We start from the raw sequence: 27,042 nt of genomic DNA, 5'->3' as shown, positions 1-27,042 counted from the left end.
ATAGTGCCAATAAAAGGAGCCTCAGTGCGAAATCTTTGCCTCTAAATTCGAGGGAAGCATGATACAAAGCTCGCAGAAATTCATCTAATGAGCGGCTTACATAAGGAATCACGTGCTGACTGTAGTCATAGAATCTAAAAAAAGTTTGCACCCTTTGGGGTGTATCTCTGGCACACAAATATAATCGTCATCGGCCTTGATGCGTTTCCTTTCTTGAAAACGCCGCGCCCACTACTTTCCTGTCGGGAATGCTATGTCATGCTGATAACGCGCCTGCCGTTCGTTACTGGAAAGTACCAGGCTCGCAGCGTTAAAGAAAGGAAACGAATCAAGGCAGATGACGATTATTGCTGTGTGGCATATATACACCCCAAAGGGGGCAAACTTTTTTTAGAGTGTAGCGTTGGACTAGGACTGCTCCCACACCAACGCCACTAGCATCATTGCGGATTTCTGTCGCCAATGTAGGAATAAAGTGGCAAAGGAGAGGTCGGGAGGTAAGCGGGAACTTCGACTGACGAAGTGCAGAATCGCACTCAGGTGTCCACTAAAATAATGCGACTTTATGCAAATGACATGTCTGAGGATAAGCAACATCAGCAAAACCAGCATCAAATTTGCGAAAGTAAGAAAAATACCCAAAAAACTACGAACTTGCTTCACTGACTGCGGGGCACTCAATGCCTCAACAGCTGCTGTATTGAGCGGATCTACACGGATACAATGCTTCCCAACCAGGCACAAGGGGTTGACGATCACCAAAGGGACCTTACTTAGAGTCATTAACCAGGCAAGTATTTCTGGTGCAGCCTAGAAGTACATCGAGGTGCATATTGTGCTCACTGATTGCAAGTCCGAATATGACGTCGTCAAAATAGCACATAGATCTTCCACTTCAACCCACGCAAAACGCTGCCCATGAACCTTTGCATTTTTTGGAGCGTTGCACAATACAAATGGCGTCACATTGTATTTGACTAATTTTCCAGGGTTATGAAGGCCCTTATCTTCATCTGCCGGGTTCTTGGGGATTTGTCACTATCCTGACCATAGGTCCAATGGAGAAAAATTGGCCTCAATCCTGCCTCTGAAGCAGGGTGGACAGAAGCTGCAGTATCACGTGATCTGATAGAATAATGTGCCGTAGTCCTAAGCAGGGTCCAGCCGAGCCTGAGACCATCGCCGTTGTCAACATTGACGTTGCTGTTCTTATCGTCGCTCGTCGCACGCACGCTACTCCTCAGGCACCCTAACTGTGCGTTGCTTGGTTTGGGCAGTAACCACAGGGTTCTACCTAGCCCGAGCACGACGCGTTTGTTTGTTCATACTGATGTTGCTGTTCCCGTCACCACTCGTCATGTTTACGGTGCTGCTCGCGAATCCTAACTATCTGTGGCTTTTTCATAGCGCTGTCATAACACAAATTACATCAGGTCAAATTAGGGTTCTTCTTTTACATATCAAAATGTACTTACGCCACTCCCTTCCAGGCCACACGAAAATCAGAGAGCCCACCAGCCTTTATCAGAAAATATTCTAACGCCCTCGCAAACATAAACAACATCCTGTAACAATACCACCCAATATTATCAACGAGCTTCTGAGGAAAGCGTTCCCGGTGGTACTTAGGGTGACCTATCGCCGAAGTAGAAACATTAAAGACACGTTAGTGCACGCAAAAACCATACAACATCATTCTGCCGTAAAAATTGATGTTCTCGCCCCATGTGAAAAATCTGCAGGCATCTTCAAATTGAGCTGAAGATTAAAAGCACCGCAAATTATTATACACACAATGTGAAAGCTAGCTTTACTTGCACTAGTTGCAGTGTAATTTATATGCTTGTATGTTGCTTCTGTAAAAAACAATATTTCGCAAAGCGGGACAATTAGTGAACGTCAGGTTAAATGGCCATCGCGCGAACAGACCTAAACAGCTTCGCAGAGCCGTTTCCGAGAATGTTAACAAATCACGTCATAACTTTGATGGACTTAAATTCCACATCCTACAAATTTTCATTCTGCGCGACACAGAAAATGCCGAAAATTATACCCCATCCATAAGTTAGAGACATTCAACCAATCGGCATAAACCTTTGAAAGGCCGCTTTAGGATCCATTGGTATCTAAACTTCATACTATAGAAAACAGCACCTATTAAGTTTCACTTCTAATCGGGTTCCTTATTTTTTTCTCTTCCTTTCTTTATTGATTCATTCATAATTTTACATTTTTTCCAGAAGCACCATTTTCAGCTGGTACACTGATTCTCTCTTTCATAGAGACTATAGTCCACTGACCTCCAAGAGAGTAGTTAAACCCCCTCTCGTCGTCCAGGCCCCTCCCACGAAAAACGTAACCTACGGTGACACGTCGGTGACACGGATAAACAACGCTACCTCACATTCTTCTACCGACATAAAATAGCCCACCTCTCTTCAACTCAACATCCTCGCAGTTAACACACCCTTATTCAATGCATCCTTCACCCGCATTTCGTCCTCTCACCTTTAGAAGAAGCGTACCTACAGAGAAGTGCGGACGAAAGCATATGCCGACTTGAAAAAGTCAAGTCCCCTCGTCGAAACGTTGGCTGCATCTTTCACATTGTTCTCGTTTTGCTCGTTGTCTTGAGTTTCAATCTCCCACCTCTCCCGTGTTTTTCCTGTTTTGTTTGCTACACTTGCCGCTTCCCGGCACTTTCGGCTTCTGTAACCGTAGTTTTAGCGGGAAATACTTTCGGGGAACGCTATCCGCGAAGGGGTGCTTTCAGGTTCTTTGTTCTGTTGCCTGCGCGCGGCGGGCGCCGTCACTACTGCAGATGCGCGGAGGCTAGCGCCATCTGGTGAACCTAGCGGCGCACGCAGCTCGCACCTCCCGCTGTGATTGGTTGAGATTTTGCCCGCGGACACGACAAATATATTTGTGCGTAGAAGTATGCAACTTCGCTATAAAATAGGAGGTCAAATGAAGCTAATCATACCCATCATTCATCCGGGGCAGCAGACAGACATCCTTCTTAGTCATGACAATTATTCGGCGACAGTTGACCCAGAATCCCCACTTACAGTCCTACCGGAGCTGCCCGAGGGCTTGAGAAATCTTGTATTCTTCCATTTTGCATCACGATACCCACTTATTCACAGATTACATTGCGCACGTTATGCGAGAGGCGATACGGCTTTCGTCTTATCGGGCGCGCAGATCCCGTATCAATAGTATGGCATGTTCGAGAACCTGGAATGGCAAACGTTTTTTTTTTCTCGCTCCGCGAAATCAAGCACGGACAGGTGCATAGAAAGTGTATCCACCAAGGCATGGAACTACCTTGTGTTCAGCGACTTGTTTACCATAGGCATATGTTTCGTGTATGCGTGGCGAAGGTTAACAGGTTAAGATGTGGAATCTGTCTCTTGTGAAGTCCAGCATGAAATATGACCATCGACGAAAACTTTCCTTGTGCAGCAGTCTAAGGTCCCACTTCCCTGTCACAAAAAGTCAGGGCCAAAAATTATTTCGTGTGTCCATCGGAGAATAACTACAAATTCCGGGGCGAGAACGCCACCACCCAAGGCTAGTTCAGCATTGCACAGACAAACAGGACGCAACGACTCGCCGCTTACTCCGCAAAATGTTGCAGCCTGGTACCACTGAAATAGAACTTTGAGCCCTAAGAGACCTCTAAAAGCGATACTCTTTACATGCATAATTGCTCCGGTATATAATAGAGCCATTGCAGGAAACCTACCAACAAGTACATACCCTTTGTTCTTAATCATAAAGCTGCAGGGGCAATTTCTGTGACAGCGTGTGTTGAACGACCTTAACCCCATCGGCTGCGCTAGCTAGTTTTTCGGTTGCGAAGGTGAGGCGGAGCGGTTGAGTGGCGATGGAGTTCGAGGTAAACGGGGTGCGCAATAAGATGCTGGTGGCATCAAAGTGTTGTCAAATGACGGCGAGCGGCTCTGAAAGCTTATCTGCTAGCAATTTTTTCTGGGAGTAGCACCAGCTCACCAAGAGGTGGTGTAAATCAGTTGAGTTGTCCTCATAGGAAATGTGGTCCTCGTTGAAAACTTAGATCGACCAATGCACATTGTTGGGCGGCTATTGCAAAACGTCGTTATATGGCCACTGACACCGCATTGATAATGCACGGACAGAGGCTGAAAATTTCCATTAACTTCAATGTAGTAAGTCCCGTAGGTGTTGGCCGCATAGGCAGAAGGAGCGCGATTTACTTCATGGTTAGGTATCGACCACAGAGAGACCGGGTGCTGAAAGGGCGTTGGTCACTCCTAGGATCTTGATCCTTCTCGTCTATGGGGTTGACCTACACTAACTAGCCGCTGCGTGAACCATTCGGTTGCCACGCGGTCGAAACGGCGGTGTTTGTTACCTCGTGTTGTTAGTACGCACCATTGATTCCTGTGTCCGAGAGCACATCCCTCCTCGGTGGAGCAAGTCCTCGTGAACAATCTGCCGTGTGGTTGACGGAAAATCAATACTCGAGCGCGAATCCACAGTCACAACCGTTGACGTGAGCTAAGCGACCGAATGTCGCTGTTACCCGCAGGATCTTCAGCGCCTCAGAGGTTCTGCAGTGACTAATGACGTCACACATGGAATCCAAGCTTTCACTACCGATCAAAAAAATTGTAAACCGTTTCAACCACTCCTTTTACCAAGCTTTTAACTTTATCACCTTCGAACTTTCGAGAAATGAGTATTTCGCACTATTTTTCCTCTTCCTAAATACATCTAGCACAGGCCTCGCCGGGCACCTGAGATCTTTTCAAAAACGCCTATTCAGCGTATTTCTTTTTTGTTACTGGATTCTTTATCACGCGCTTTGAGATACTGGAAGGAAAGCTCCCATGCAGCGGGCAAGTTTCAAGGTTCTTATACCAGACGAGCGCTGTGTCAGTAAGGAAAAAAATATTTGACAAGAGTGTGTTGGAGATCCAACCATTAGACTGGCTACCCCTTCGGTAGTTCGCGAGCCACTGGTCGATATCTTCTCCTGCTTTTCCTCAGAAAGTAAGTGGTGCCCGGTAGTACTGCCACAAAACACCAGGCGCTGGCGTCAGAGGGGAGTTAATCTTCATAAATCTCGCTGGCTTCTTCAGGCATGTCAGTTGAGGGTGTCGGATGCGCGGCAAGTCGACCACTCCGGCGGAATTGTAGCAGCGTAGGCTTCGGGGTTCCTCCATGAAACTGTTACGATTATGGGGAAAAGTTTCATTTCGGTGTTGAAGTCTGCTACGACCACAAAGAATGGCTGCTGCAAACTCGTCCATCTTTTTTTTGTTTTCTTTCTTATCTCCACATCTCTCTTTCGCACTTGGACGCAATAACCTGTCCTTGCAGAGAAGGTAACGGAAAACTAACCACACAAATCACCCGCCGTTCTTTAAACGTAATGTAGTTAGGTAAACATCCTCTCAATGTCACAACCACGGTCTGCAATGCAGTTCAATGGCAGGGCTTCGTTGTATTCCTAGCTCATTAGCACTATTCACACCTATGCGACGTGTGGGAAAAGCGATGCAGTACACCATTGTCATAATAATTAAAACGCTGCTACCAGAAAAGCTACAATTAAGCTTTCGCTCAGGCAGCGCTGGCAGGCGGTGATATTTTTCTCACTTGAGTGGTAAGCACCCTATTGATACAAAATATTATTATAAATATGTCTTCAACCTCTGCTGACAAAAAGCAGGTGGCGTGCATTAGTTTTGCAACACGTGCATTTATTATTGTCCTTTAGGATTTGGCAAAATTAGGGAAAAAAGTGGGTTTAGTAAGATTTTCATAAATATTGTTCCGGGTGCAAAAATGGCATTATCCCGTTTTCCTCGAAAAATAAGGACCCTAAATATGTATATTTATTCATTTGATTTCAAGGCAAAACATTACACAGAGCAGTGGGCAATTTATGATAAATGCTGTATAATGGTAAATGACACACCATGTGGCAGGGGATTACTATGCTATCTGCAAAATCATACTAGCATAGTTGAGGACAGTGACATAGAAATCTTATTTCATTATGATGACAGCGTTCACGTCTACAACGACTAATCTCTCCCATATATTTTCTTGAGCTTTCTGTTTTGGTGCGACGTCACAGCTGCAGAAGTTAGTGCTTTTAATCAAGGGGTTTCTATTCTGTAAAACAATAATTGAGATGTGGGACAGCTTGGCGATATTTTGGGATTCCTTTGTTTCACTCAATTCTCTATTTCTGACAACAAAATCTCTGATACAAGGGCAAAGGGCAGATCTGCTCTGTCTAATGGGACCCCAGCTCCCGTATTTACGCACTCAGAGCATGCAGCAACGCGAACACGAACATAATACTCTATCCAGGAAAAACACGGAGAAAGCGAGAGATGGAAATTCAAGATGGTGAGCAAAACGAGAACAAGGTGAAAGCAGGAGCCAACGTTTCGACAAGTGGACTTGTCTTCTTCAAAGCGAGATTTGCTTTCCTCGCCACAGTATATATAGGTGGAGTTCGTGTAACGGGGATAGGGTGTAAGTCGGGTGGGTGCGGAAACGAGGGAAGGTGTGTTAGCCTGTCAAATTGAGAATAAAGGATTGCTGTGCACAGAGCCAGCCCTCCCCCACCCCGTCTGTCAACCACGTGTCCATGCACGCGTGTTAGCCGGCGTGTCAATGGCGTCTGGCACGCCGCCTGAAAAAAAAGAATAATAATGTTCTTTCAATAACATTTGATTCGAGTTTACCTATATTGAACCATAGTGATAATTCTTTTAACCATGCATTAGCCTCGACATGTATATTATCAGATACATACCAGAGAAAAAAGAAATACACTGGTTTATTCTGCATAAAGAATTATTGGCGCAGTTCTTGGGATGGATATTACTCCAATGATACATATAATAAAGAATGTTGTACCTAGAATAGGTCCTTGTGGTACACCATATGGTAACGCTTTCATTTGTGACTAAGGGCCCATTCGAAGATGTATTGTGGATGCAGCCGGAAAGATAACTTTGCATCAGATTTAAGGCAACTAACTCCTCGAATGCCATAAAATGGTAGCTTGTAAAATAAAATACCATGTTCAATAGGATCGGACGCCTTCTTGAAATTTAGGAAAAGTCTGACTGTGAATCGTTTCTCATCCATATTGGAAATTCCTTTTTCCTTTTTACTAAGCAGTGCCATTTCAGCTGACTTCCTCTCACGGAACCTGAACTGATCTTTCACAGCAATTTCTCTGGTGTCCAGAAACATACATAGTCTATGTTTCATCAAATATTCCACTAGTATAGAAAACAAAGGAAGGACAGACATAGGCCTATAGATACTTATTTTGTCATAAAGGCCACCTTTGTGCAAACTAACCACACTTGCAATTTTCATCCCATCTGGAATAGCACCTTGGTCTACAGCATGATTACATATATGCTTTAGTGGCGACCTGATTAGATCGGCAACAACAATAATGGATTCGGCCTTAATTTAATCTACTCCAGCCGCAGTGTATTCATCTACGTTTCGATGGAACGTGAACATTGAACGTGAACGTGAACGGAGAAAGCACAATATACGTAGGTGATGCTTAAATCAAATGTCCGCCCGCCAGAAAACACTAGACAGCTTATGATTTGTGACACACAATTGTATTACTGTGTCTTTCTCCGAGACTATTCATGTTGTTACATTGGTGCAGTGAAATGTACCAATGGCCTCGTAAAAAAGCGTCGTGTTGGTGACTGGGTAGCATTGGTGCAGTGAAATGTATCAATGGCCTCGTCAAAAAGCGTGGTGGGGAATTGTTTGTGGAAAGATCAATATTCCACTAAAACAACAGGAATATTTAGGATAAATGCATATTCAAGCAGATCCCGTACAAACTTAACAAATTCAGAAATATCTTCGGATGGCGGTCTAGAAATGCAAGCAACCAGGGCTCCACAACATTTCCCAGAAATTGATTCATAGTGCGTACCAACAAGAGAAAAGTATGACAAAATTTCATGCTGCAGATTTTCTCTAACGTACAATGCTACGCTACCACCTCTGCCGTTTTCTCTAAACAACCCTCCGGAGTTGCACGCACGAAAGGATACATCATTTTTACTTGAGAACCACGTTTCCGTGCATGATAGTATACCAAATGTTTGATTCAGAGAACGCAAGGCCGTCTGTATGTCCAAACTGCTTATATTTTAGGCTTCTTTTATTCACGTGACAAACTGACATCCTGGCATTTTAGTGAAGAAGCAAAACGTGCACAGCAAAATTAGGAGATAAAGAATCGCAATTGAAAGGCCTGGTTTGCGATGCCATAAAAAACACCAAGGTGGAAGATAAGCAAGATGCAGGAATGGTGGCATCCGTTTAGATAATCTTTTCTAGGTTAGCATCACATAAAGTCTGTATCGCCGGCGCACCGTTGTACTTGCGCCCAAACAGCTTCTCATTACTATGCCATGCATATTCATGCTGCATTTCTGTAGCCTTTACCCTCAGCTTTTTGTTATGCAATGTTAAATTATCAACAAAGTAGACCATGGACTTAGCTTCCCTCATACTTTGATTCTTGGCCATTCATTGATGCTTCGTTGCGCGGATGAAAAACGAACCAGAACTGCTGGGGTTTCGCCCCGTTTAGTTGGCAGTTTGTGAAGGCCTTCTAGGTCCTGTTTAGTCAACTGAGCCAGACCTAACTCCTGAGCAATAGCATTGAACTTGTGGAACAGACTGTAATTTTCAACTTGCGCAAGCACGTGTACATTTAGGTTATTCCTTCTGCTATGTTGTTCCAGACTGTTTATTTGTTGTCGCAGTTCCACGACTTCCTGAGCAGTGTTTCACTGGCTGAATCTTTTCCGCTATTTTCTTTAAGGTAGCAATCTAAATTGACTGAAGCTTCATTTTTACTAGTTCTTGATCACACTAATCTCAAAAATGCTGGACAGTCTTTTTCATACTTTCCACAGTTCCTTTTACCTGGAAATGGAGATCTAGCTTACACGCAATGGTTGCTCAGTGGATATGGTGTTGGGCTGTTTAGCACGAGGGCGCGGGATCGAATCCTGGCAACGGTGGCCGCATTTCGGCGGAGGCGAAAACACCGGTGTATTTAGATATAGGTGCACGTTAAAGAACCCCAGGTTGGGGAAACTTCCGGAGTCCTCCACTACGGCGTGCCTTATAATCAGAAAGTGGTTCTGGCATGTAAAATCCCATAATTTAAATCTAGTTTCTTTTTGATATCTGGCAGTTCAAAAAGCTTTTTGTAGATTTCTATTAGCATCTTTTCAGTGAACGACTGCTCGTTGTGTACCTGCTTTGTTACTTTTGGGCGCTTCGAGCAGCGGAAATTACACGTTTGACATCAGCTGTTTGAGCAATGTCTGACATTGCTTTGTAGGTAGTGGTGTTCGTACCAGAACAGGCGCCCAAATGATAAACATACCCGCATTCTGAATAGAGAACGCACGAACCATCTGTTAGATGTGATTGCTTTACAAACCAGACATATATCGAAAGCAGAATTATCCATTGCACCCGCGAAGGAAAATCATGTGGCGCTGAAGCAGCAGTACTGACTTAAGCTCAGACACAAGCTATTGTGCTTGTGCGATCAGAGTAAGTCAATAGCAGTATCATTGGAATCACTCAGCAAAAGTAGCATGTAACATAAGTTAGAAATAAAGATGAAAAGGCGAAAAAAACCAAGCTGCGTAATACATCATTCTTGCATGCTTGAAAATGTGTGTGTCGGTTCTTCGATGGTAGTGCAGCGGTTTGTGTCTTGTTGTCTGTGACGTATGGCGATAAGTATGGCGATGATATGCTACTACGTAATGGTTTCTGGGCTGCAATACGTGGTTGGGTTTTCGTTGAAAATGGCGTGAAAAGAAAGAAAGTGGTGCTCTCCAGTCTTCAATCCTTTCGAGATTACTCAGGAAGTAGGGGTAGCGCTTTGGAAGTACAGGCAGAAGTGGTTTGGCGTTTATTTCAACAGCATCTGCTGCAGCTATGCTTGCCTTTTCGCAAAAAGAAAACTAAAGGGAAAAAATGGCCCAGAGGCTTTACTTGTTTCTTTGACTCGACACGGGCTGTATGAGAAAAATAAACTGCAAATAGCTCAGAGGTCTGGCAAATCTAACGTGTTGCCGGTGGGATCGCATGAGGCTGTGTAGTGCTTGCAGATGTCGCCTACTAAATGCCATCTTAGTAGCTATTGCCCTTGCCCGCTTCGTGGTTAAAACAAAGTATCAACGACACAAATTTTCATCACGCTTCGATAGAATAAGTTAATCAAGAGATCTATCTGCTCGCATTATCATGTAAATTCTCTATTATATCAAGAAATACCGCGTACTGAGTATATGGTATCTCTAATTCCAGAGGGTAGCACTTGCCAGGTATTAGAGGCGCTAAAAAAGGCTTAACTTGCGTGTTTGAAAAAGGGCGAGGTGATGGAGGAAATCCCTAGATGTTGTCGAAAGGCTCTTGAAGGGGCCTTAGAGCCCTACGAAACCGCGAACATGGCAAAAAGAAACAAGCAACACGGGTAATGCCGCACGGTTAGCAACAATAATTTGTTTCATACAACTTTATGCTTTCATTTGTGTGAACAATAAAGAAACTGTATAAACAGTCCCCAAACACTTTTCGTATACAAGAAAAACAGCAAGACTGCCAAGATAATCGGGTGATCCGGGTAAACGAGCGTGTAAAACAAATTAGGCGGCATTGAAATAATCAAGAGCATTTCGAAAGACCCGTTCACTAACATTTCCCCGGCGGTATGTTTCAGGTTATAATTAACTTTAATGAGACTTTTACACCTCTTTCGCTGAAGTCAATGGGCTAGTACTATGTTAGCTGGCTCGTCGACTGCAAAATCGAAATCGCCCGTCAGTCTGTTTTCTCTCTGGTCATAATGATGGTAATTACTGTCGAAAACATTTTAATGGCGAGCCTCCTATGAGGGTTTCCGCGTTTTACCGAACCTTTCTACCGCGGATTTTTGTCACGATTAGGTCTAACTATCATTGTTTGAGAAGTTGGTGCTCGAAGGTAGCGGATTCGTGAAGTTGAAACAAATACTTCGGGGCACCATGCAATCTCACGCAAAAGCCACTGAAATATCTTCACCGATGACCATTGTAAAGTTGATAACCTGAATAGCGTCAACTTTTCCCACAATGATAACTTTCATGACTTTGCGCACGCAGACAATGTGCTATAAATTTAACGAAACACCGTATTTGCAGAAGCTTTATTACCATTACAGAGTACTTACTCTAGTAGTTACGCGTGTTGGAATCTGGAAATAATTGAGAAGGAATAATATTGGGTGTCCACTGGATTAGCTAGCAATTAAACTGCTGAGACCTGCATTCACCGGTAGCCGTAAAAGAAAAAGAAATAATGGCATTCCTTATCACAGAATCAGCAGGTAGGGGAGAGATTATCAAGTAGCACACATGGAAGTGCGTTTACTACGTCTCTGTAGCCAACTTTTCATAATAAAATGCGGTGAGAATACGGGCCCCATTCTTCCGATGGGGTGGTAGCTGATGCTATTTGGCTGGGAACCCCGCTCAATTTTGCTGAGTCTCACTTGCAGCTCTTGTGTGTAGCCTAATACATGGAATAACGCAGCATTCTGACTATTGTATTCGTCGCAACAAGCAATGCATCAAGGAATATTTATGAAATTTAATCATGCAACAATAAATACGTCATAGGACTGACGTACAACTATGTTGTCAGTTCAATGAATAATGTAGACGCTCCACGTCAGCTCATCCGGTTTTTATTAGCACTCAGAAGAAGTCCTGGTCATGACACCCTTTTTGAGTGCCTTTTCGTGATTTCAAGTCGTCTGTGGCGCGTCTGTTTAGGGCGGCGAGATTATGGGCTGCATTAAATCACAGGCTATGTGAAGCCACCCAACAATACAATCTATGCAGAGTTCACAAGCGCTGCGCGTCGGCATTTGGCCCATGCCTGATTGGCCAGGAGCCATAGAGATGATGCATGAATCCGGTGGCCGTGATAGCGAGCAACGGAACACGAAAATTACATTTATTTTATGATTCACTGATAGCTTCCCGAGCCGCTTTTATGCGAAAGAAATCTCCACCGCACTCTGTGGGAGCCATGTTGTGGGTAACATTCAAAACCCAGCCGAGGCTGATGTTGAGATTCTTTTGCTGCAACATCTCGTAGATTTTTGCTATCTGAAAAAAGAGAAAAGACAATGTCATAGCCTGGAGAATGCCATCGCCTGGAGAATCGCACATTTGTTTGGTTGATATGGCGCATTACTGTGCGGTGTCACTGAGCTATTCGGTTATCTGAGCAGGCCACCCTAATTTTCGATAACAAAATAAGTATGGAATACGATCACTTTGATGGAGGCTATCACAATGAAAAATGATTAATTGCATCACAGCTCTAATACTTACTTACCATCTGCACCGTGCTCTTTCGGATAGTTAAAGATCTTTGCATCTAATTTCCTTCAATGGAAACCACCAATCATGAGTTTTCGACAGTTGGAAAAAACGCCTCTAGCTTCAGTGCTCGATTCGGCATACTATTTCTTATCCTCGCAATGAGGAAGTGCATTAAAATGCATCCTCGTAGTTTTTGAAACTAGACAAAGCATACCTTTTTCTTCGCAATGAGGCAACTATATGTACAGCAATATATATCGCAGTTGAATATTGCCTCAGCTACTTTTCTTTTGATGCAATATATAGTTTGACATGCTAAGCTCTATTTAGTGGAGAATATAGGTAAAAGTAAACAACTGCCCAGAACGTGACATAAATTTCATGCCTCCTGGGAATCGACGTAATCCAAAGCATTCCTCAAGGTCGAAGGTTATCCAGCATTGTTCAGTGTTATGCATTCCGCTACCAGGAGGGCAAATGTTTTTTTTTTTAGACTGACTGACGGATGTGACTTACGGAAGTGTGGTATCAATTTTGCAAACAGGAATGAGGTGCCTCAGAAAGGCTGGCCAACGCTTTGATAAGACGACCTATCTTCGTCAAAGGCGGCCTCGTCATCCGCGGGATGTTAGTTTTAAAGGGTTAGTGCAGTGATGTCACGTACGGGTGTTGACGCTGTAGGCTTGTTTTAAAGGGAGAGACTTCTGAGGTAACAAGCGCTGTAGTTCAAAGTCTGTGAGCTTCGTTCCCAAGACGAGGGGACAAGAGCGGGAGAGTGGGAACACGGGGAGAAAAGAAATGAAGGAAGAGCAGTGAAAAAAACATGGTGACACCAAGACAAAAAAAGCGAGAAAGAACAAGAAAGAACAAGAAAGAGAAAAAATTTTTAAGAAAGAAGGGGACCTGGGAGCGCGTTGGGGTGGCGAGAGGTTATAAAGCATTTAGCGGTGTCGTTGGTGACATGATCGTGTGGCATTAGAAGAGCCGGTCAGGCGGTCAGTGCGCGAGTAACCCCAAAAAATGAGTTGAAAGAGTGACGAGTAGCACAGCAGCAATACGTCGAGTAATTTTGAAGTAGTTAAGATGGCGACGAGAAGTCTGCTGTGGAATGTATGGGGTGACTGAAAGGCAGCGGCATGGTCTTTCAAGGGGCATTTCCCCAGTCGCTGAACGTAGGTGTCGTTACGGCGGCATCCAGAAATGGCGATACCCGGTGTTGAGGCGCCGAAAAATGCATATTGACTTCGGAATCTGTTGGATAGGGTGTTCAAAAAGAGTGTGCGTCTGACGACAGCGGCAAGGGGATGGTGATGGGGGTGATGATGATGGTGATAGCGTCTCCAAAGTTTCTATTCCAGGCATTGGAAGCGAGTTCACGGCATGCTGTTTTTTAAGGCATGTCTCTAATATGAACAATGTCTAAGTATGCCTCAATGCTTCTCCGAGGCATTCTTTATGGAAACTGAAATACGACCACCTTTCTTTAAATTACAACGCAGCAGAAGAATATTCACGATTCCTTTATGCAGCCTACCAGAGAGCACAAGAGCACATGTGGCATAGCGCGTGCACACTTAATTGTATTTTCATGATTGCCGAATGCCTGAATTTCCTTTCGTGGCTTTTCTACTGAAACCACGTCTGTTATTACAAAAAAAATGTTCCATCTAAACTTAACACAAAGGTTTGGCAGAAACACAACTCGGATTTCAATTCAAGTACATAACAGTACGAACAAGTTCTCATCACACAAACTTAAAGCTTATTTGCATTAAACTTGTTGCGTTTGAAAGTGAGCTGCACTTTGCAGCCTGTTGGAAGCATATTTATAGATCAGGGCCACGTAGATATGAAGAGAAGTGGTAAAAATTAGTACCTTTGAAATAAATTGGCGCTAATTGCTTACAAATACATCGCTCAGCCAAACAAAAAAAAACGCACCCTAGAACATCGTCATCAACAGCTTGGGCCACTAATCAATTATTTCCCTAAATTTCGCTATAAGACACGCATGTAAAATCTCTCAAAAAACATGCATGAAAAGCTTTTTAAGAAAGAAAGCCTTTCGTGAAATAAATATATTCATTTCTTTTCGGTACCCCATAGGTTTATTGGTAATTCTGCGCTGATTAGAGTGCAGCGCGGCGCGGTGACACTGTTTGTAACCTGGCAGCATTTTTTGCACTTACGTGAATTTGGACCGTCTAGCAATGCACCGAATTATTCGCAGTGCATAGCCAGCGGTCAAGGTCTATGAGTTGGAATAACGCAGGCCACTCGCTGATGATCTGGGAAGCTACGCGATTTTCCGCGATAGCCGACTGCCATGTTCAGGGCGTAAAAAACACTGCACTTTGTCTAAGACCTTTGCACCATACAGCCAGAAAGCAGGGTGATGATTTTGAAGTTTTACGATATTTTCATAACTGCCTGTTTCGGATTCTATTCCTTGAGCTGTATTATTCAGAGAAGTAAACATGCAGGAGATATCGAAACATATATTCATTGAATTATGAAAATTCACTGATTACCTTTTTAATTCATTGCGCTACGGCAAATGTGACCATTTAAGATAGTAGCCACTTAAAGTTAGCAGGGCGTGTCCACTAGGAATGCATTTCTATAATGATGCCAGTTTCTACATGTGCACCATTCAAATCGCTGCAAAAAGGCACTGTTCCAATTACGTTTTAACTAAATACTCATTTACGAATTAAGCACAAACGTAGAAGGAATGTGCTTGTATTTGGCGCGACATTTCGGGAAATTATATCTAGAAATTGGTGTCATCCTGGAAATTCACTTTAAGTGGATACTATCAAGTGCGGTGTGGTATGTTCAATTAAGCAGCAGAGAATGGAATTATCGCAACCTTATTTTAGAGCGCAGCTCTTTGGCGTCCGTTCCTGGGTTTCGCGTCGTCGTCGGCGCTGTCGTCGGCGTTGTCGTCGGCCTCGTAACCAGCTCCGCCCCCCTTTCATCCCCCCAGCGCTAGCAGCGACCGACTGATACCGCTGGATGCCGCTGTCGCCGCTAGAGAGTCAAGATAACGTGACTGCATAGAACACCGTCGCCGCCATGCAGAAAGAGGAGGAAAGGGTCCCCCCCCCCTCCCCTGTTCTTGTGTGGCGGATAGGGTGCTCTTCAGTTGCATCAGTCAGTCGCTGCTATCTCTTCCCTCCTCCCTTTATCGTGTGGTCCGCTTGCTGCGCGCGCTTCTGCCCCCATCGTTTGCCGCTGGGTGTACACGCCGCCCCCCTCCCCCCTCTTCCTGCGAGTCTCCGGTTGTCAAAGCGCCGGCTCGAACTTAATTCCTTTCTTCGCTCCTCCTCCAATGCAACCCCTGTGCGGTGGCAATCAGAGAGCCAGATCGGTGGCGGCGGATCTGTATATGTGCACCGCCCGAGCCGAAATTGCCGCTGCCGTTCGCCCTGTGCGGTGGCAATCAGAGAGCCAGATCGGTGGCGGCTTGACATAAAGACAAACAGCAATTTCCTAACACTTATGCGGGAGAACATCCCGTTCCTCTCGCTCGTAACGCGTCCCACGGCTGTGAGAACCTCGCGAGGCACTTGTATAGATCTCGTCTTTGAGAATCAAGCATTGGTGTACCAAGTCGAACATATATCAGTCTATTTCTCCGACCACAAAGCTTCCTTCATGACTGTCAAGAACTGTTAGTGGAGTCTTTGTTAAAGGAATACGTGTGAAAAAAAAAAATTCTGTGATAGCGCATACATGTGTTGCTCGATTTCTTTGCCTCAATCTATCGAAAAGGTGAAACAGCTTATTTGCTGCGCTCAAACTTCGCATTAGGAAGTAACGTAATCGTCGGTAATTTTTTACAGCTAAGCTGTTTATGGCTAGGTTTCCGTGAAATTTTCATGTGGCCGATCAAAAATTATCAACATTAGCAAAGACTCGTGCCACACTGTCACGTTCATAGTGGTTTTTTTTCGCAGCTTGCTCGTCGGCGCTTGCCCACGGCATACGCGACGAGTAGTTGGGCCTGGCGTACGCCTAGCCGGTTAGGCCTGGCGTATTGCTTTCTCAATAAAACCACACGGACTGCTTGCGCGTTCGTAATCGTATTCTTCGATAGCTGGCTCCATTGCCTCTTATCATTCCGGCGTTCCAAACTGCCCCTCGCCCTCGGGCCACTGCTCGCGCCTTCGTCGTCGTCTGCGACAGCTGGCTGAGGTGGCACTCATCATGCCAGCGTTTCTATACTGCCCCTACCTTTGCGCAGGCACTGACGTTACTGATGAGGCTTATGGTTCACGGAAGGAGGAGGACACAGAAAGACGTCGTACACATAGGCACTGCCCGTCAGAAGGATGATTTTGGTTGCAAATTCTTTGTATCAATATATCGCGAAATGAAAACACGAACGTGTATAATGAATGTGTATGACAAATGTATAACATGTATGAACGTGAACGTATAAAAATTTGTCTGCATAGTTTTCGTCACAAAGACCACCAAGTGAGACAATAAATGCGTCCGTACCTTTGTTCAATACTCTGTGTCACCTTTTTCGTCGTGTGCTACACAACTTGACTGGTCATTACTTTCACAGAGTGGAATGACTCATGATTTTAAAGCGAAAGCTTTACTAACCGCGTCGAGCCGAGTTTCGCCGTCGCCTGCAATTTGACCTTCATTTAACAGCCCCTGTGCCGTAGCCTTAACAACGCACCGATCTCCGGCGCCGCCGCCCGCTTGGCTCCATAACGCCACAGTGGTGGCCCAACACGTGACGTCTTGCGTCGAAATTATGGAGCAAGAATTGAGTTTTCCTGAGACATTTGGTTCTCAGTAGCTATGCGAGTAGTTTTTGTTCTGTGTGCGCTTGTTCAGCTGCCCTGTCGTGGCTCTTCCTACAAAACGGAAATCTAAAACCAACCGCGCACTTTAGAGTGGAATCGCGTGCTGGGCCACCACTGGCCCAGCAGCTTTCGGCTTGGGTCGCGTAGTGGTGTGCTCCCTGCTGTTATTTCCTTTCACCATGCCTTCGTCCTTTCTACATGGCGACCATCGCTACCACAGCTGCAGCGCCGCTTACGGGATCGTATGGAGGGATTCTCCTCAATGCTGCTTAGCTCTCCGAACCTATAGGCTCCGTACAGCCATGTTTGCTAAATCCCCTTGATAATTTGCAAGTAGCAACATTCTCCTCGCGGTGCTTTCCTGTTCGATTCTCCTCGCCCACCGGATGCACACGGCGCGCTTTTTCTCCTGGGTTCCCGCGGATGGACCACAGCTTTCTATGGAGGCGTGATATTTTTGGCCAGTTGCGCGCCCCAGTGGTGTTGAAAATGTTGAGAAATGCTGGTAACAGCATGGATAATGCTGGAGGCAATGTTTATGAGGATGCTGGCTTTTTGTTACAGCCATATGAAAGGTGTATAATGATGCAAAAGGAGCTCTGAGGTGACGCCTATACTCCAGACAAATTTTCTGCCTCATTATGAGATGCTTTACTTTGTGCGTATGATCTATAGTTGCTTGTGGCCCATCCCTTTGTGTATGGCTTCTTAAGCGAAAGCCTTCGATCCCTTTTTCAAGGTTGTGTTTTGAGCTACAGAAAGTATCACGTTACCGAAGGAAGGCCGGAAGTGAGCCAAAGTATGTGCAGCCGTGTATAAGAGATGATTACTGATTAGCAAAGTAATTATTGATTAGAGATTGGATTAAGAAGAGTTAGGGTGTATTAAGAAGGATTAACGTGTATTAAGGAGAATTCAGGTGGATTAAAGTATATTAAGGTAGATTACGGTGAATGAAGGTGGATTAAAGTGCATTCTGGAGGATTATAGTGAATTAAAGCAAATGAAGAAGTATTAGGGTGCATAATTGAGGATTAACGTGAAGTAGGGAATATTAGGGTGGATTAAGCAAAAAAGGGGTAAGGCGTGCAGACTCGAATACCAGACAAGTGGACAACGCGAACACCGCTTCTTCACTTCTCTTGTGGCCGTGTATGCATGTCTCACCACTTTTTTGCATTATGAATCCTTACTAACTAGCTCAGGTTTCGGTAATTGTTATGTGGATTACGGTGGATGAAGGTGTATTAAGGTGCATGAAGGAGGATTAGCGTTGATTAAAGCTGATCAAGGTCGATTAGGGCGCATTAAGAGTTATAGTTTATTAGGATTTAATAAAGTGAATGAATGAGGATTAGAGCGGAATAATTTGCAGAAAGGAGGTTTAGGATGGATTAAGGTCGATGAAAGAGTATGAAGGTAGATTATAGTGAATTAAGATAGGTTAAGGTACATTAAAGAGAAAGAAAGCCGGTAAAGGTGGATGAAGGTTAAATACAGTAGGCTTTACAACCTTAATCCTCATTCGACACCTTAATCCTCCCTAATCCTTGTTAATGCCCATTAATCATCCTTAATCCACCCTAATATGGCTTAATCCTCATTCATTAACCCTAATTCACCTTAATCCACCCTAACGTTCCTTCATACACCTTATTCGTATTCATGCACCGTAATCCACCTTAATCCTGCCTAATACACCATAATTCACTTTAATATATTCTAATCCGATATAATCGGTCTTAATCCTTGATTATCAACCCTAAACCACCTTAATCTACAAGCTCAGCAGCAGTGGCACCGCTTGGTTTCGTCGGCAAGCATCTAAAAGAAAAAGTGTCTTCCACCTTTGCAGGTTTGTGCTGTATTGTCCTTGTTTTAAATACAGCATATCGTACGGTTGCCTCTGTTGCTGAGCCCCACTAATGGCTGATGCATGTATTACTTGACACAAGTGCATCTCTAGGGATAAACTTTATATGACTTTCTGTGACTGCAATTACAATTACCATGCCGGAGCGTGCTCTGGAGTAACAGAAAGCAATTACAAAAACAAGTGAGCAAGCAAAAAGCTTATGGAAATGTGCGACATGTAAAACCGCGAAAGGTCGCATCAACCGAAACGCTTCAGTAGAAGGCTCAGAGCCTCAGGGATATCTTGCAAAGATATACCGGACATAAATTAGAAGCTTTCCGAGCTACTGAAGATCAAAGCCAAAGTTGACGCTCTTGAGGGAATGGTCGACGTTGTGAACTACATTAAAGATCAGTGTGCAAAATGTCAGAAAAGTATGGTGAAGTACTAACCCAGATGAAGCAGCAAGCACACGACATATCCGGCCTCTGAAAGCGGGTTGAAAAACTTGAGGTGGAAGCCAAAGAAGAAGAGATAAGCAAGCTTAGACAAGACGTTAATGAACTCGATCAGTATAGCCGAAGAATAAACATGGAAGTACATGGAATTCATAGGCAAACGAACGAAAATCTTCTCGAGAAGCTAAACGAACTTGCTAAACACCTAGAGCTTCCACAGCTTTCGGCAGCTGATATCGAAGCCGTTCACCGACTTCCTGCTAAAGAAGATTCTAATAAACCCGCCCCCGTATTGCTGCGCTTTTCATCCCGCCTAACTCGAGATACTTGGCTGAATAGGAAAAGAGACCTGAGGAAACTAGAATCAAAGGTTTACTTCAACGAAAATCTGACGGTCCAGAGCAAAAAACTGTTTTGGGAAATGAAATCAAAGGCACGTGAGATAAATTTTCAGTTCGCGTGGATCAAAGACAGCAAAATGTTCGTGCGGCGTAGCTCTAAAAACCGGGACTGGGTTATATGATAAGGTATTTGATGGCCTTTTCTTCGTCTATCGCTGTTATGACGCACTAATCTATGGCGTCATATCATCAAACATGTGGATATTATGATGCAACTGCTTTTCGACACCTAAATGTATCGCGAGATGGAAGGCAGCTTTCCAAGGTTCAATATTAATGCGCACAGTTTAACGAATAAAACTGAGTCGATTGATACATTCCTGGATGACCTGAATCATCAGTTTGAACTCTTGTGTTTCACTGAAACGTGGCTCTCCGATAAATCTGCTAATGTGCATTTTGCTGGTTGCACGTGTGCTTCTGTGTCACGAAGTGGCAAGAGAGGAGGGGGCGTTGCAATATAAGTGCAAAATAATGTTCAGTATGAAGTAATATCCGAATACTCGCTTGTAGGTCGTCACTATGAAAGCCTACGGATAAAATGCACCAATTCAATGTTACTTGTACTTTACAGACCTCCTTCTGGTAATGTTAAAGAGTTCCTTGCATACCTTTAACAGAGTGTGCATTACCTGCTATCTATTGGCCTCCCCGTCATTGTTACCGGCGACCTTAACATCAACTTACTCTCAGAGGACAGCAATAAGCAGCATCTTATTGAAAAATTTTATTCTTCTGGTTGCCAAAGTGTCATTGATATTGGTTAAAACACGCTGGCGAGCTAGTTGGTTAGAATCCATGGTAGAGTGTATAAGCGCGACTGGACGAGGACGAAGAAAGAAACAGATACACAGACACAGCGCTTCACTTTCAACTATATATTTTATTTTCGCACGCATCGATAAATATATACCGTGCGAGCGGAAACAAACGTGACAGCAAAAAAGAACATTGAGTGGTACATTTCGTTGAACCGGACACGTGTGCAAGGCAAGGGAAAAAAAAGAGAGAAAAAAACATGTACTACAATCGTCACGAAGACAAACCAAGGAATCGTATCTCCTTTTCCGAAAGTGATACCGAAGGCTTGCTTGCGCACTTTTGCTGTAATTTTGCTATCTCGTATGCCTCTACAATCTCCCTCGTCATCCTGCTATGAGCCTTATACAGAACGGAAGTGCTTTCAAACATGGGCTTGCAGGAACAATCTCGGCAGTGAATACCCAAGTGACCCGAGATTACCTTATTGATTACCTTATGACTTGGGATTGTACTTTTATCCACAAATCACATGCTGGAGTTATCAGCCGAGAGGCAATAAGCCAGTCCTACCATTTCATTCTGCTCATTCAAAACTTGTAAAACGCGCAGTAGTGGCATCGTGTTTCAACAATTCTTTGACGAAGTCATGTGACCACAAAATGGAAGCCAGTCTCAAAGAGCAGGCCAAGCGCCTGGCAGATTCTGGTTACCCGATGCGCATGCTAACTTCTGTCGCGGAGGGCTTAAGCAAAACGTGCAAAAACGCGTCGAATGCAAGCAGCACCAATGCTAGAGCAAAGAAAGTTGCGGTGGTACCATACATTCATTGCATTTCTCATAATCTCAGAAGAATAGCGGCGAAATCGGGAGTAGACGTAGTTGTCTCTGCCCCTGAGCGTCTACAGAAGCTATGCAAACAGGTTAACACAGAAAATAACAAAAGGCCTTCATGTTCTACCCAGCATCGCAAACAATTTGTAACCTGTACTCATAACGTTGTCTATGCCATCCCACTTTCATGCGGAAATACGTATATTGGTCAAACCGGCAGATGCATCAACGAGAGATTAAGGGAGCATCAATACAATGTGAATAAGGTAATCTCGGATCACTTGGGTATTCACTGCCGAGATTGTTCCTGCAAGCCCATGTTTGAAAGCACTTGCGTTCTGTATAAGGCTCACAGCAGGATGACGAGGGAGATTGTAGAGGCATACGAGATAGCAAAATTACAGCAAAAGTGCGTAAGCAAGCCTTCGGTATCACTTTCGGAAAAGGAGATACGATTCCTTGGTTTGTCTTCGTGACGATTGTAGTACATGTTTTTTTTCTCTCTTTTTTTTCCCTTGTCTTGCACACGTGTCCGGTTCAATGAAATGTACCACTCAATGTTCTTTTTTGCTTTCACGTTTGTTTCCGCTCGCACGGTATATATTTATCGATGCGTGCGAAAATAAAATATATAGTTGAAAGTGAAGCGCTGTGTCTGTGTATCTGTTTCTTTCTTCGTCCTCGTCCAGTCGCGCTTATACACTCTACCATGTCATTGATATACCTAGTAGGGTGACCAATAAACTGAAACTTGGCTTGACCTGTGCTTTACAAATTACCCTGTTGCTCAATAAGATCTTGGTGTATTAACATTAGGAATAAGTGATCATTTGCCCATTTTTATGTTTTTTGCGCCGCACTGTTCCCATCATAACCGCTTCAAAGACCGTTATCCTATCTTGTATAGAAAAATAACAGGAGACGAAATTGAATTTTTTCGGCAGGTTGTTGAGGAAGCGAACTGGAGCACTGTACTACTAGAGACTAACCTTGTGGTGACATATGATACCTTTATAGAAAATTTCAAAAGGTCTTATGACTTAGAATTTCCTCTTGTTGAATTTAGGAAGCATAAGAAGTCCAGAAAACCATGGGTTGGCGCCACCCTTATGAAGCAAAGAACATTCCTTATTCACACCAATATAAGAAGCTAAGGAACAACTTAAATCCTGATTTAAAGCGAGCTCGAGCCATCTACCATGAAAACAAGTTTAAGAATGTTTTCAATAATTCTAAAAAATTTGAAGATGTGTCAAAAGCCTCATGTCGACAGAAACGACCAATGATATTTCGAAACTCATGATAGAGGGTATGCATTACTCAGGTACAGCACTTGTCGACAAATTGAATGAACATTTTTTAAAAGCCGGGATATCTGAGAACTGCGACCCAAGCAACACTGATTGCACGTCACACAATAAGTGTTGAGCTGTGTCGTCGATATTCCTCGCTCCCGCTACTGAATTAGAGATTTATGATCACCTGCAGAAAATAAAAAAAAGACAGTGCATGTTGCATAGACGAAATGAAGCCTCAGCATATAAAAGCGATTTCTCATATCATTGTTCGGCCACTCTCTCACATATTCAACTTAATTCTTTGAACCGGAACGTTTCCTGATAAACTAAAGTTCGCAAGGGTGACAGCAATTTTCAAAGGAGGCGACAAAGGCGACGTTGGCAGTTGCCGTCCCATCTCGGTCTTGCCGATATTCTCAAAAGTCTTTGAACAGGCCATTTCTTCTAGGTTTTCTAAGTTTTTTTCAACAAAACAACATAGAAACTAAGCAGCAGTATGGCTCTCAAAAAGAAAAAAATCTACTGAAGCGGCCCTATAGGAAACAAGAGACAAAATTATTGCCAACTTCGAGCACACACTGTTCACTTTAGGCTTGTTCCTTGATTTCCGAAAAGCATTTGACTCGATAAAGCATGAAATATTATTAGATAAGATGTATAAACATGGTATTAGAGGAGTAGCTTTAGGTCTGGTTGAAAGCTATCTTAAAAATCGCGTTCAATACACTGCCCTTAATGACTTCAAATCTAGGATGGGGCATATAACAGGCGGCGTCCCTCAGGGGTAAATTCTTCGGCCGCTTCTTTTTCTAATTCATGTAAATGATATCGTAAATGTACCACACACGCCGCATTTAACATTATATGCAGACGACACCAGCGTTTTCTTTTCCGGCACGGAATTAAAATCATTACATGATCAGGCTAACGATTGGCTGCAGGAACTGTCAAAATGGCTTAAAATTAACAGTTTAGAATTAAACTTTAAAAAAAATCAAATATGTTATATTTAGACCTCGTAATAAACCAGCTCCCGACGAGAACTTTCTTAATTTTCGTAAACAAGTAATCGACCGAGTTACATCATACAAATTACTTGGTATACTTTTTAACCAATACGTAGATTGGTCTATGCATACAAATATTGTCTGTTCAAATGTGTCGCGAGGGATTGGTATTATATGTAAATTGCGAGGCTTGATCCCAGTGTGGTTAAAGGAACAGCTGTACTACACTTTGGTACACTCACACATTCATTACGGTCTACTTATGTGGGGTACCACGACAAAAACTAACACGGAAAGTTTACTTGTGCTCCAAAAAAGAGTATTGCGTACTATCGAAGGTAAACTATACCATTGTCACACAGCTCAAATATCTAAAAAGCAACAAATCCTGACTATCGGTAATATATTCAATAAGAAAATAGCTACTCTAATAAATAACCAAGGAGCATCTGATCCATCTGGTTTCGTAAATAAATACCTTCGGAGAGAACACTGCCCCGAATTGCGACATACGTTTTATAATAAGGAAAAGCTGCGCACAAACCACGGCACCCACAAGCTTGATTACCTAATGCCAGATTTCTTAAACACCCTAATTCATTGTCCATTATCGAAAAACGCACTTCTGACCACGCCCTGATAAAAACTATGCATACCTACCTATTATCATTTCAGTAGGAACGGACTATGTAGGCAAATGATCACCTTTGTTTTAGGGAATTGTTGTTGTCACGCATTCAATGTTGCTCATTATATCGTCTAGTGTTTGTATAATTACTCTTGAAATCCTCATATATTACACATATTGCGTATCCTTGCAGTTATATGTGGTTTCCATAACTTTGTTAACTTTCCTAAACTATGAATTGCTGTTTTTTGACTGTTCTTATTATTCTCACTGAGTGTTTGTGCTAGTGGGTAGCTGGCGCTTTGTCAGTCATTTATGTGCCTTTTCGCCAGCATCCACGGAAGATCTGTACATGATTGTCCGAAATAAAGAACTAAAAAATCGACCTTAATCTTCCAGCATCCACCTTAATGCTCCCTAAGCCTTGTCTAGGCACCCTAATCCACCTTAATCAACCCTAATCTGTTTTAATACTTTCTTCAACCCTAATTTATCTTAAGCCACCTTAATCCTCCTTGATCAACCTTAATCCTTATTCATGCATCGTAATCCACCTTTATCATCCATAATCCTGCTTAATTAAATCACTAAGTAATCATTAATTACCTTGACTAATCATTCTCTTTTACAGGGGTTCACATGCTTTGGGTCGTCTCTGACTTTCCTTGGATTGAATCGGACAAACTTTAATAAAGGTCCTGGAGGACGTCCATCCTGCAGGACCTTTCTGTTCATATTCTTTTCCCAATGCGACCTTATAAGGTACGGATCTAAAGGCTTTGGCCTAAAAGCTTAACAAAAAAACGCAATGTGTACTAGCTAGCGCTCATCACCTGCAATGCCACGGGTATACTTTCGACTAATTTTTTCAGGGCTTGCATTCATTTTATCTGACTGACACACGTATTGTTGTAAGCTAGAAATAATAGCTCTTCTACAAGCCACTATTCAAATGTTCAGTAAAACAGGTAACGGATCCTAACAATCGCGAAAAGTGCGATCGAGAAGCCGTATCTTCGCACATAATTGTTCACACCGGAAAGCAGAATCTATAGTGCTGCGTTTCCGACGGAATAACAACAGTTGGCGACGTGTTAGGTGATGGAGCAGCCGCTGAGTGTTAAGCATACTGACACAACCGCATGTTTATGCAACGTATAAATTGCCACAACAAAAACGCTGATGAGCATGCTGGAAGATAAACAAAATGCAGCATTGCGAGATGGTTTGCTACGAGCAATAAGAAAGACGCCTCACATCGCAAGCAGCGCTTTTCTTTGTCGGAACAAAGTTATTTCGGCCAATGCTATCCAGCCACTGCTTCCTGCGCAAGCCGTTATGCTTGCCTCGTGCCATCATGACAGAGGCATAACCATCTTCAGGCTTTTTGCTGCAGTTTATGCGCAACAGCATGGCACAGCGCTAGCACATAGAGTAGCCGAGACAGCGTACCACCTCCGCTACGCCAAACTAGAGCGCAATGGCAGCCTTTTTACACTGCGTCGTGCCTGCTGTGCTAGCATAGAGGTAGAAAAGGGATACTCGACCATGCCTGCCGAGGGAGCTCTAGACCGTTTGTGTGCTGCGCTCTATACTATGGTGGTGCGTTCTACATACCCAACGCTCTTTAGGTCACCTTTTACACGGCTTCGCACCTGCCAAGCTAGTATGGAGGTAGGTATGGCTCCCGAGATGCCCCTGCCCGGCGAGCACTACGGCGAATATGCGTTCAACGCTTTACGATGATGACACGTGGTACAAAGCGAGCGCCTATTAAGTCACATTTTTACACGGTTTCCGGCCTGCTGTGCTAGCATTAGCCGGTGACATCAACGCACAGGCTCGTGCTGGCCGTCTGCTGCATTTCGGGCGGTGGCCGGGCGCTTTTTGCAGTGTTTTCGTTTGTTCGCCCTTGTTCCCTCTGCTTGGATACTTATGGTGGTCGTCTCTAATATATTTTTGCGACGTCTTCATCCGGAAAAATTTATTTAAAGAGCTTATTCCTTCGACAACAATACAGTTCTCAACGGTAACCTTACCGCGCCTGCCAGAGAAGCACAGACAAGCCCATTGCGGCGTTTTTCTTTTATGCGCGGATCGTCAACTGCAAAAATATAGCATAGAAGAATACACTTATTGTCGCGGTGCAACAAGTATGTCAAAAACGCTGGCTGTATATGACTTCTACAACAGCAACTTGATTTTAGTCCGCTAGAAATGTTTGGCCCTGCCGAGCGAGCCCTACAATGAACGTGCGTGCACACTTTACGATGGCAACGCGTTGAAGAATGCCGAAGATATTTAGCTCGTCTTTGTACACAGCGTGCTACCTGCCGAGCTAGCATGGAGATAAAATAGGGATACCCAACTGTCCTTTCCCAGCGAGCTCTACGGTGATTTCGCACTGCACTCTTCACGAAGGTGACGCGTTGTACACGGTGAAGGCTCGTTTCCTTGCCTTCTTACACTACTTTGCAGCTGCTTCGCTGGCGTTTTCCTAAACGCAGCAGACCTG

At 43.8% G+C, this 27,042-nt stretch overlaps 1 long non-coding RNA gene across 1 annotated transcript in view; it reads left to right on the top strand.

Annotated features, from left to right (window-relative positions):
- LOC142584792 (uncharacterized) overlaps positions 1-25,759 on the top strand; it is a 113,072-nt gene extending 87,313 nt beyond the window's left edge. Inside the window, exon 3 of the long non-coding RNA XR_012828936.1 lies at positions 25,159-25,759. This is a non-coding gene — a long non-coding RNA (uncharacterized LOC142584792). The remainder of the gene's footprint in view (positions 1-25,158) is intronic.
- Positions 25,760-27,042: the final 1,283 nt, after the last annotated feature.

This window comes from Dermacentor variabilis, chromosome 6 (assembly GCF_050947875.1).
Source record: "Dermacentor variabilis isolate Ectoservices chromosome 6, ASM5094787v1, whole genome shotgun sequence".
Classification (NCBI taxonomy): Eukaryota; Metazoa; Arthropoda; class Arachnida; order Ixodida; family Ixodidae; genus Dermacentor; species Dermacentor variabilis.
Note: the sequence above shows the minus strand (reverse complement) of the source record. Positions and strands in the feature narration are given on the sequence as shown.